This window comes from Cynocephalus volans, chromosome 12 (assembly GCF_027409185.1).
Source record: "Cynocephalus volans isolate mCynVol1 chromosome 12, mCynVol1.pri, whole genome shotgun sequence".
Classification (NCBI taxonomy): Eukaryota; Metazoa; Chordata; class Mammalia; order Dermoptera; family Cynocephalidae; genus Cynocephalus; species Cynocephalus volans.
The window spans coordinates 105,522,077-105,532,726 of record NC_084471.1 but is presented as its reverse complement, the minus strand read 5'-3'; positions in this window follow the sequence as shown (position 1 = coordinate 105,532,726).

The following is a 10,650-nucleotide window of genomic DNA, read 5'->3' as shown; positions in this document are numbered from 1 at the left end:
TAAAGCAAACACTCTTAGACGTAATGAAAGAAGTAGACCCTAATACATTTATAGTGGGTGACCTGAACACCCCTTTCTCAGTATGGGACAGATCTTCTAGGCAACAAATCAACCAAGAGACACCGGATTTAAACTACACCTTAGAACAACTGGCCATGGCAGATATACACAGAATATTTCACCCCCAAACTGCAGAATATACTTTCTTCTCATCAGCACATGGAACATTCTCCAGGAGAGACCAAATATTAGGTCAGAAATCTAGTCTCAGCAAATTAAAAAAAAAATTGAAAGCATTCCAAATGTCTTTTCAGACCACAATGGACTAAAACTGGAAATTAATAACAAGCAAAACCCTGGAAACTATACAAATAGTTGGAAACTAAACAATAGGTTCCTGAATGACTTATGGGTCCAGGAAGAAATTAAACAGGAAATCAAAAAATTTCTTGAAACTAACTACAATGAAGATACATCATACCAAAACCTATGGGATATAGCAAAAGCAGTACTAAGAGGGAAGTTTATTGCAATAAATGCTTACATCAAAAGAATGAAAAGACTTCAAATAAACAACCTAAAACTATGCTTCAAAGAACTGGAAAAACAGCAACAATCCAATCCTAAAGGTAGAAGATGGAAAGAAATAATTAAGATCTGAGCAGAACTAAATGAAATAGAGACCCCAAAATGATACAAAAGATCAATGAAACAAACAGTTGGTTTTCTGAGAAGATAAATAAAATAGACAAGACATTAGCTAGGTTAACAAAGAAAAAAGAAGAGAGAAGACCCAAATAACAAAAATCAGAAATGAAAGGGGAGACATTGCAACTGATACCACAGAAATACAAAGAATCATTAGAGACTATGAAAAACAGCTGTATGACAACAAATATGAAAACCTCGAAGAAATGGGTAAATCTCTGGACACATACAAAGTACCCAGACTGAACCAAGAAGAGACAGAAAACCTGAACAAACCAATAACAAGCAAGGAGATTGAAACAATAATCATCAATCTTCCAACAAAGAAAAGTCTGGGTCTGGATGGCTTTACAGCTGAATTCTATCAAATCTTTAAAAAGAAGTTAATACCAGTTCTCCTCAAACTATTCCAAACAATTGAAACAGAAGCCATTCTCCCAAGCTCATTCTATGAGACCAGCACAACTCTGATACCAAAACCATATAAAGACACAACAAAAAAGAAAATTACATGCTAATGTCATTGATGAACATAGATGTAAAAATCCTCAGCAAAATATTAGTAATCAGAATACAGCAACACATCAAAAAAATTATATACCATGATGAAGTAGGATTCATCTCAAGGATGGAAGGATGTTTCAACATATGAAAGTCAGTAAATGTGACATATCACATCAATAAAATCAAGGGCAAAACCATATGATTATGTCAATAGATGCAGGAAAATCATTTGGCAAAATTCAACATCCCTTCATGATAAAGACTCTCAACAAATTAGGTATAGAAGGAAAGTATCTCAACATACTAAAAGCCATCTAAGACAAACTCACCACCAGTATCCTCCTGAATGAGGAAAAACTGAAGGCTTTTCCCTTAAAAACAAGAAGAAGACAAGGATGCCCACTCTCACTTCTTCTATTTAACATAGTACTGGAGGTACTAGCCAGGGCAATCAGGCAAGAGAAAGAACTAAAGTTTATCCAGATTGGAAAACGGGAAGTCAAACGTTCCCTATTTGCAGATGACCTGATACTATATATAGAAAAACCTAAAGACTCAAAAAAAAAAAAAAAAAAAAAAATCAAAAAACAAACAAACCAAAAAAACCTCTTAGAGATGGTTAATAATTATCATCCAGTAACATTGCTGGATACAAAATAAATGTCCCCAAATCAGTTGCATTTAAATTTTCCAATAATGAGCTAACAGAAAGTGAAATCAAGAAAGTAAGCCCATTTACAACAGTCATGAAAAAATAAAATACCTAGGAATCAATTTAACCAAGGAGGAGAAAGATCTCTACAATGAGAACTTCAAACCACTACAGAAAGAAATTAAGATGACACAAAAAGATGGAAAGACATTCCATGCTCTTAGATTGGAAGAATTAACATTGTGAAAATGCCCATACTACCCAAAGTGATGAACAGATTCAATGCAGTCCCCACCAAAATAACAATGACATTCTTCACAGAAATGGAAGAAACAATCTTAGCATTCATATGGAACATCAAAAGACCCCAAATAGCCAAGGCAATCCTGAGCAAAAAAAATAAATAAATAAAATAAAGCCGTAGGCATAACACTACCTGGCTTCAAATTACAGTACAAACCTGTATTAACCCAGACAGCATGGTACTGGCATAAAAATAGACACTCAGACCAGTAGAGCAGAATAGAGAACCCAGAAGTCACCCTTCAGGCTTACAGCCATCTGATATTTGACAAAGGCAACAAAAACATACATTGGTATATTCCACTTTGGAAAACAGTATGGAGATTCCTTAGAGAACTAAAAGTAGATCTATCCTACAACCCAGCTATCCCACTACTGGGTACATACCCAAAGAAAATGAAGGCAACATATTAAAAAGAAATCTGTGCTCCCATGTTCATTGCAGCACTATCACAGTAGCCAAGAGATGAATCAACCTAAATGTCCATCGAGGGATGGATTAAAAAAAACTGTGATACACACACACACACACACACACACACACACACACACACACACACACACACACAATGGAATAGTACTCAGCTAATAAAAAAAAAGATATCCTATCATTTGCAGCAAAATGGATGGAACTGGAAACTACCATGTTAAGTGAAGTAAGGTAAGTCAGGCACAAAAATATAAATACCACATGATATCACTCACATGTGAAATCTTAAAAGAAAAAAAAAAAAGTATTTCTCGTAGAAGTAGATAATAGAATAATGGCTACCAGGAGCTGGGAGTTGGAGGGAAAGGAAGAGAAATGGTGGACTAATGGGTACAAAACTATGCTATCTACCCAAAGTGAATCATTGTGCATTATATGCATGTACTGAAACAACACACTGTTACCCACAAATATGTACAAGTAGGTATTAGAATATTTTGAATTAAAAGAAAAAAACCAGTGTGTTGTTTAGTGTAGGCACCTCCATCAGTGATTTTAGCTGGACCTGTTATAAAAATTGTAACTCTAACCTGCACTATTGCCTATATAACCTTAGCCTGCACAAATTGTAACAGAAAAATAACAGAGAAATATGACTCTAGCTTAACCTGCACAAATTATTCCTGTGAGCACTTACTAAAACGGGGAAAACATATCTAAACGTATTTTAAGTGAAGCAGCTTTTAAGAGGTCAGGCAGAAGTCAAGGCAGAACCAGGCACACATTCCAGGAGACAGCCGGTCCCAAGGCCTGAACCAGCCCGCCCTTATCCTCTGAACACCTGGCTGGACCAGGGAAGATAAACATGTAACATCCTTTATCCGGGTGCTAGCGGTGCCGGCCTGTTGAGCCTAACCATAAATCTTAAGGCGCCGCGGCTAATTAACAACTCAGCCTGTCATGAAAGTCTGTCTAAAAAAACTGTATAAAAAGCCTTGGCATTGTAAGTTTGGGGCCGCTTATGAAAAAGCGACCCAGCATGCTGAAATAAACACCTCTTGCTTGATTGCAGCGGACTCTTGTCTCATGGTCTTTGTGAAGCGAGCTACTCCGGCGTGTGGGATTTGTGCCTAGTGCACGGGTCTTACAGACCTTCTGGATAACCTGCTGCCGCTTCTACTTCAGCACTTGCTGCTTCACCTGGCACTTCTATAGTGGAGATGGCTTCTTTCCTTAAACCTCATAAGCCAACCTCTGCTGGCTTCAAATCTTTTCTTCTGCAGCTTCCTCACCTCTTTCAGCCTTCATAGAATTGAAGAGTGTTAGGGCCTTGCTCTAGATTAGGCTTTGGTTTAAGGGAATATTGTGGCTTGCTTCATCTTCTATCCAAAACCCTAAAACTTTCATCATATCAGCAATAAGCTTGTTTTGATTTCTTATCATTCACGTATTCACTGGAATAGCACTTTTAATTTCCTTCCAGAACTTTTCTTTTGCATTCACAACTTGTCTGACCACTTGGTGCAATAGGTCTAGCTTTGGGCCTGTCTCAGCTTTCGACATGCTTTCCTCTCTAAGTTTCATCATTTCTAGTTTTTGATTTAAAAGTGAGAGACAGATGACTGTTCCTTTCATTTGAACACTTAAAGGTCATGGTAGGTTATTGGCCTAATACCAATATTGCTGTGTCTCAGGGAGCAGGGAGGTCCGAGGAGAGAGAGAGAAACCGGGAATGTCCAGTCTGTGGGGCAGTCAGAACACACACAACGTTTACCCCTTAAGTTCATTGTCTTATATTGGTGGTATGTGGTGTCCCATAACAATTACATAGTAACATCAAAGACCGCAGATCACAGATCACCATAACAGATGTAATAATAATCAAACAGTTTGAAATATTGCGAGAATTACTACAGTGTAAGACAGAGAGGACGTGAGCTCATACTGCTGAAAAAATGGTGCCAACAGACTTGCTTGACACGGGGTTGCCACAAACCTTCAATTTTGTAAAAAAACGCGGTATCTGTGAAGCACAATAACGTGAAGCATAATACTTGTAAAACAAGGGATGCCTGTATGTCAGTTTCGTAATACAGTTTTTGTTGATATCTAGCCTTTATTAACAAGAGTTGGTTTTAACTAGCAGTCCATGTTGTTATGCAGAGAGCATTTTGCTCTGCAAAATCCCCACAGCTTTCAAGAGCTCCACTCTCCCTGAACTCATTTGAAACCTACTAGACTAGACTGAAACTAAAGGAAAATGGACAACTCCATTTCTTGTATTGTTAGTGAACCCTATAGCATAGCAGTAAATGTAGCTCTGCTACTTAGTATCTGTGAAACAATGGGAATGATATTAAACTCACAAAGCCTCAGTTTCTCTTTAATAAAATGGGAATGATAGCTACTTCATGTCATTCTTGTGAGAATTAAATGAGATAAGAATATCATGATGAAACCTTTAATGAAGCACAATTACACTTCAGTGTGGAATGAAACATCTGGTTTCCTTCAAATGAATCACAAGCTGATACTTTTGTAAAATGCCATAAAAAATAATTACTACAGAAGTAAAAATTTTAAAGGACCAAAGACATACAAAATACAAACCAATTTTTAATTATATTCCACAGTCACAAAATTATATTTCAATAAATATAATCAGAATAAACATAAGAAACAAGGAACAAAGTATACACTGTGTGCTTATCATAAGTATCATAGAAAATTGCTATTGCAACATTCTGAAATTAACTAATCCCAACTTTAAGAGTGAAATAGTATTTCTCATATTAAATGCCTATATCTACACTTTGAATGAATTTTATTTACATCAACATGTAAAGTTGTGATGTCACAAACAAGCTTGCTGTGCTGCACTGACGACAACATTCCGGACATCCTCTTAGCAGGGGAACTAATTTCAAAGATGTATGTTCAAAGGAATAGGAAAAGAAATTTAATGATAATTTCAGCAAGCTAAGGTTATTTATTTTTAAATCTTATCCAAAATGAAGCAAATGATGCTGCATTTTCAAAATTTGTCTTCAGTAAATTCATCAATAACTATTTCCAACAAGTTGTCCTGTAAATTAAAAAAACCATTTTGATTATCTTGGAAAGATGCAATAAGTGGATTTCAGATTTGTACATACAGTTGGATTGTAGCTGAGAAAATAACCTTAACATATGACACTTTTTAGTGAGGTCCAAGTTCTCGTGACTCATACACAGCTCATGTCAGAAGTGACCCACCACTGGGTTTGACAGCACCAAACTAATCTATATCCTGTCCAACAAGGTAGATCCACTGTCTTAGTTGTCATGAAAATGAAAATGTCGAGTTTCTGTAAATGTTTTTAAATGCTTTTCCTTAAAGTCTTTATTTGCCTCACCATTGAGTGGTAACACACAGTTTAATGGACTGCCACCTATCTACAATGCACACATTGAGTAATAACATGCTAAGGCTAAAGAGGAGGTAAATAAATTGCAACTGTGATGATGGAGATGTTTGTATCACGGGAACCCCATATCTGAAAGGGCACCCGCATAGTGTTTGCCTATTCCAAAGGACTCACCCAATATTGCAATAGGTAGAGACATTGGTTTATTAGATTTATGGGAGGTGCTGATGGCGTCAGGTCAGCTAGAAATCCACACTGCCATGGGCTAAATACAACAGTTCTATAGTGAACAGATCAAAGGAGAGGCGTAATTCACATGCTTATGTGTAGACCCTCACCAGATTCAGAGTTCAAAGGAGATCTGGCTGAGTAGATAAGTAAACCCCTCCTGGCACCAGGATAGTTGACACCAGTGTTCTAACTCCATTTACATGCTAATTCATTTACTCAGGGCTCCTGCTTCCTGCTGTCTTCCATTTGTCTTAAAGGAGACGTGCCTTTCCTTGGGTAAACTACCTTGGTCAGGGATAGATTCCCAGGGGGAGGTTCTGGTATGTACTGGGAGAGGGAAATAAGTCTATGTCCCACATTTGCCATACAATGTTATTATCAGAGAAACTCTGGAATATGTTAGTATAGGCAGGTCAAGAAAGTCCAATAAATGGTTTTTCATTTCAATGAAAAATAAGTTGTTTACCAGTAGGCCTTTTTATTAAAATTTCACCATCTAGCACTTCACATAATATATCACTTTTCACACAAATGTTTGCAATTTGATTACTAGGTAATAATAAGGAATAAGACGGAATAAAGATTTGAGCCAACTTCAGTTAGACTTTCCAGCAGAAACAGACTTTGCAAATAATTGTTTTACTCAAAATCCAAATAACTTACTTATATGTATTTGTCCTAAAAGAATTCTAGGCTGTGTACTTATTTATGTAACCTCTCCTTATATACAAAGGACATTAATGTGTGAGATAGAACATTGCCTTTCTTATGAGTTCAGGAGAATTCTGAATGTAGGTCCAGGAATGAGCAGTCCTGTGTTATGTATTAAATTGTTTTATTTCTCAATATTTACAATAGGAATGGACTTATATGATATTTGCTATGATGATACATCTGAGAAACACAGTCAAAATACAATAGCCTGCCATCAGATTTTCAAACCTGTCTTTTGGAGTTTGAAAAATGAAAAAAAAAAAAAAAAAAAAAAAAAAAAAAAACCCAACAAGATCCATTTGAAACTGTTTTGATGCACTTGTTGTAAAAACAGAATAATTTAATCAGGCCCTCTCGCCTTAGGTCCAGTTGGGAGTGGTGCAGCACATTTCTTTGTAAATAAGTTGTGTGGGGGTGGGGTTAGTGCACATGGGTGGCGCTGCCAACTTGGCTGGCATTGAGTGCCTCAGTGTCCACCATGTGGCCATGCTCTCTAACCTACAGCTTCCAAGGACCTGTTTGCTGGTTACCTAACTAATAGACCTGGATGTGAGGGGTCTGGTGACCCAGCCTGGTGTGTGAAGGGTTTGTGATCCAGTCTGGACAACGGGCTTGAGGGGTCTGTGAGCTCCAGACCCAGCCCTAGCTTGACAACTGGCCCAGTTGGTACAGGATTATGGGCAGGTAAAAGAGCCAGAGCTTGACAATGGGTGATGTTGGCAGGATTCCAACGTTAGCCGTAGGTCTACAATTGGTGTAGTCTGCGACAGGATTCTGAGCAAGTACAGGAGCCAAAAGCCCTTGGAAGAAGGAAGAAATGTGGCTGTCCTTGAGCATGTGGTGCCCGGCGGCAACTTTTCTACTGACCAGAGCCTGGCTGCTGTTAACTATGCTGCAAACTGATGGAGATTTGTGGCAGAAAGCAGGGTTGCTGGTAGATGATGTACAGCTACTGGCAGATTCTAAGTGGAAAGCAGAGTTGCTGGAAGCACGGATAAATGTCCTGGAGGATGACGTGCAGTGACTGGCCACTCCTGCCTTGCATACCAGAGAAGACAACCAACCCAGTGGTGAGTTGGGGGAAACCATGCGTCTCCAGGCACAACCTGTTGTACACGAGAGATTGAGACATGAGCAGCATATTGGGACCAGATGGACAACCGGTGGGCAATCCACAAGTGACCCAGTTCACCACCTATGTCCCGTATACCCAGGCTGAACTGGTTGACTTGGGGAGACAGTAAAGCAGCAGAAACAGGGAAAGGCTCTGGCTGCTGCAGCTATGGGACCTAGGTGTGGATGGTGTAATGTGCTCTAGAGACGATATAGTAAACACATGTCACATTTGTCTGAATGCAGAAGGCTTGGAGGGTGCCACTTAAACCCAATGGCTGGCCAGGTGCTGTATAAACCCGAGAAAAGAGTGACTGTGTGAATGCAGTTGTTCAAACTGTGGGTGAACGCTACAGAACTGGCCAAGACTGTGAGTGAATAGCCAGTGTAAGCCGAGCTGATTCAAGTAATTCAGGAGCCAGGGATGGGGCAGCTAGATGCTAATAGCCAAGACAACGAAAAGGCCCTGAGGGCATTTCAGAAGTCTGGAAAGGTGCCTTACCCATCACAAGCCCTGAGGCCTAGGAGAACTGAGTTTCTCCAGAGGACAGACCTGGGGCACTGCTGCCCTCCGCAAACTGCTCCCTGCATCCCAGCCGCTCTGGCTGGAGCAATCCTGCCTCAGCATCTCCGAAGAGCAAAAGATGAAAACCTTGGTGGTGTCCACGTTGTGTTAAGTTTGCAGGCCAGCAGTGTGTGAGAGCAGTGGAGGCGTGGCAGCCTCCACCTAGATTTTGGATGATGTATGAAAAAGCCAGGGGACTCAGGCAGAGACCTGCTGCAGGGGTGGAGCCGCTGCAGAGGTCCTCTACGGAGCGACGTGGAGCAGAAAAGTGGGGTCGGAGCCCCCACAGAGAACCCCCCAATGAGGAAATGTCTAGTGGAGCCAGACACTGGATGGCGGGGCTACCATCAGGAGCCCAGAACTGTGGGGCTGCTGGCAGCATGCAGCGCCGGCCTGGAAAAGCTGCAGGCACCAGCGCTGCCCACTAGGTTGTGCCTGGCAGAGCTGCAGGAGCGAGGTTGTCCAACACTTTAGGGGTCCAGGTGTCCCAGTGTGCTTAACATTTGCCCTGTTTGGGTTTTGTATTTGTTTGGGGCTTGTTTTCCTTTCTATTCCTCCCTTCTGGAATGGGAATGTGTACCCAATGTTGGTCCCACTGTATCTTGGAAGTAGATAAACTTGTTTTTGACTCTTTACATGTTCACGGCTGAAAAGAATTTTGCCTTTAGTCTCAGATGAGACTTTGGACTTTTGAGTTGGTGCTGCAACAAGCTAAAGACTTTTGGGACTGGGATGGAATGTGTAATATGTGAATGTAAGGGTCGTCTATCCTCATTAAAGGAACATTGCAGAAGATTCTGAATGCATAGATTGTACTGCAAGAGACCTGAAGGGGTGGATTGTTGGGAGAAAAGAATAATTTAATCAGGCCCTCTCGCCTTAGGTCTGTTTGGGGGTGGTGTGGTGCATTCTTTGTAAATAAGTTGTGTGCGGGTGGAGTGCGGGTGGAGTTAGTGTGCATGGACATCACTGCCAATTTGGCTGGCGTTTAGTGCCTCAGGCATCCACCGCAGGAGTGTCTATGCTCTCCAACCTATGGCTTCCAAAGACCTGTTTGGTGGTTACCTAGCTTACAGACCTGTGTGTGAGGGGTCTGGTGACCCAGCCTGGCGTTTGAAGAGTTTGTGACCTGGTGTGGACAACGGGCTTGAGGGGTCTGTGAGCTCCAGACCCAGCCCTAGCTCAACAATTGGCCCAGCCAGCAAGATTACAGGCAGGTAAAAGAGCACGACACGCACTCAAATTCAGTCATTTCCCACAGACACTTTTCTTTGTAAGGCGTGTATTAGAATTACATCTGGTATTACTATTTTTACAGGAAAAATTATGAGTTTTTGTATTTCAAAAAATATTTTTTACTCAAACTATAAGTTGAGAACTCCTTAACAATAGTGAAACACAACTACATTTACATATATCAAATAACTGGTAGACATATCTCCTACTCAGAAAAGAAACACCAAGACTAAAAAGAATAACTAAGTTACAGTTTAAAAGAAAATAGAAAGCACGAAAGTCTATGTCCCACATAATGAGTTTAACGATTGACTAAAATCAATATTATCTATATGTATTTGCTGGATAAGCAATAAACTTAGATATTAATATCATATGTTTTTCTGTACTTTCTGAGATAATCAAAAGGTGAAGGGACTTCTTGAGGTGCTCCTTCTGAAATGTGATAGAGGGCATTTCATTATCATGTAAGAATTATAATCTTGCTGTATCCTGGGGCAGAGGGCGTTTATCTTTCTTTATGTATAAGCAGCAACAAATTATGTAAGTGGGGGATGATTATAGGTTCCTATGTCACTGAGCTGAAAACAATTACAATACTGACAAAAAGTCATCTACTTTGTTAAAAAAAAAAAAAAAAAACTAATAGACCATTTTAGGGTAGCTTTACAGAAAAGGAAAAATTAAGTGGAAAGTAGAGAGTTCCCATATCCCTTCTCTTGCTCCCCGTAATTTCCCGAGCTAACATCTCGCATTAGTGTAAGGCCTTTGTTACAATTGACGAACG